Source organism: Tupaia chinensis, unplaced genomic scaffold, assembly GCF_000334495.1.
Source record: "Tupaia chinensis unplaced genomic scaffold, TupChi_1.0 Scaffold000207_1, whole genome shotgun sequence".
Taxonomy (NCBI): Eukaryota; Metazoa; Chordata; class Mammalia; order Scandentia; family Tupaiidae; genus Tupaia; species Tupaia belangeri.
Window position 1 is genome coordinate 864,436 of NW_006159682.1, and position 2,025 is coordinate 866,460.

Sequence of the window (2,025 nt, forward strand, 5' to 3'; positions counted from 1 at the left end):
ATAGTCAAATAAAATAATATAAAATGTTCAGTAGGAATTAAAATATGGATACAAGTTTATGTACATTAATGTTGAATATATGTAAATACATTTTCAGAGTATATGTATTTAATGTATTTTTAAACTGTTATATATACAATATTAATTTTTCTACAATTTTTTTTCACTTAAAACATATTGTCTTCTTTTCAGGATATTTGTATATATTGGGTCTTTGGAAAAGTCATGACATTATGTTTTTGTATGCAAAAATATGTCAACTTTTCCAGTGACCCAGTACATATCTGATGAGCATTTATGAGAGATGCCTAGTATTGGATGGATGGGTATAGCAGAGCATATGGCTGATCCCTTTAGATGAACATTTGTAGCAATTTCTAATATTTCCATATTGCAAACAATGATGATATTGTATTTATCAGAGATCAATTTATATTTATTTATTAATTTTGTTATTGGCCACATTTGAACTTTTGTTTTCTTTGATAGGGATGAAGATTTTGTGTACTTGAGAATGTCTTCTTGCTTTTACAATGAATAAAACAGTACAGGGCAAAAAATAAAATACTTTGTTCTTTTAAGTCTTGTGGCCTATGAAAGTAACCATTGCTTTATTTTATATATATGTTATATATATATATATATATATATATGTATGTTAGTATATATATATACATAAAATATATATTATGTCAGTATATTTCAGTTGTACCCTAATTTTTTTACATAAGTTGTTTTTTAATCCCATTTGACCAACCTAATAAAAGCCAACAATTGTATTTAAAACAATTAAATGGAATTTACAGCCACCAATTACTTATAAGAGTTTTCCTTATTTTCAACAAAATAAATACTTGATTATCTGCTTTGTGATGGGAGGGCATTTTGTGAATTTTTTTGAGGTTATTTATGATGTACGGAATGGATTCTCCAAATTGTGGAGGAGGCTAAAACTAATGCCCCTAGGAAGATAATTTACAGAATTTGTATTTATGTCCTCTGCTGTATAACTGGATCTCAGTTATGGAATACTGTGGCTACTGTGTTGTTTTATTCTTTCTTTCACTAATTTGGACTGGTTTTTTTTCCACTTGCCTTCTTCACTGTATAACCTACTGAATCTCCCACCAGTACAAATAACAGATGTGACAGAATATCTGTAACAAATTATGTTTATTCATTGAAGTCCCTATAACATTAGTATATTTTAAGTTGCATTCGATGTAGAGTTTTCAATTTAGTAGATTTGTCCAAAGTTCATTTACTAAAGCATAGACAACTTTGTCAATTTATGCCAAATGAAAATGGGATCTTATCATTGACTTACCTATTAACCAAAAATTTTAACCTTAAAAATTAAAACTCGGGTTGTTTTATATTTTAAATAATTTCTTTCCTCTTTATAATCAGATTTTTTCTTTTTTTTAATACTCATTTTTGCAGCTTGACTAATCCTTTTTTGAATGTTGCTTTCCTTTCTGTGTTTTTTCTAGTTTGGACTATTTTTTCCATTCTGCAGCACTCTGCTTTTCGCCTTTCTTGTACTGTCAGTTTCTTAACTCTACTCTCTCTCAAGGTTAGAGCTTTATTTTATGCCTTTTTTAGCATTGTGGTTTTTGGTTTACAAGATGTATTTTGAAATTAGAGGGTTTTTTCTATACAGCAAGGTTGATTCTGAGAAAATACCAATACAGCATGCTTTTGTCACATGCCCTTCAGTCCTTATGTGATCTTGCCTTCTGTAGACTCTGATCCAATTAAAATATCAATGTGGTGGGACCAGTGGCTGGTGTAATGGTTACATTGCTGGACTCCCACATAGTTGACTGTGGTTTGAGTCCTGGATCTGGTGGCTTATAATTCACGCCAGTGTGTGCAAGCCCGAAGTCCTGAGAGGAGAACAAAGGAGAAGGGATTCTGGCGTGGCCATCCTCCCAGGGGCTGATTTCTTGCTTTCTGTCTCTCCTGTCTCTCTGGTGAGCGTATGTGCCCTATAGTGAAAAGCTCACTAAAAAAAAAAAAAAA

At 31.1% G+C, this 2,025-nt stretch overlaps 1 non-coding gene across 1 annotated transcript; it reads left to right on the forward strand.

Annotated features, from left to right (window-relative positions):
• Positions 1–213: 213 nt before the first annotated feature.
• Positions 214–272, forward strand: MIR9771P (microRNA mir-9771p). Its single transcript, NR_130608.1, has one exon. It is a non-coding gene; the product is annotated as a microRNA mir-9771p (primary transcript).
• The last annotated feature ends 1,753 nt before the right edge of the window (positions 273–2,025 follow it).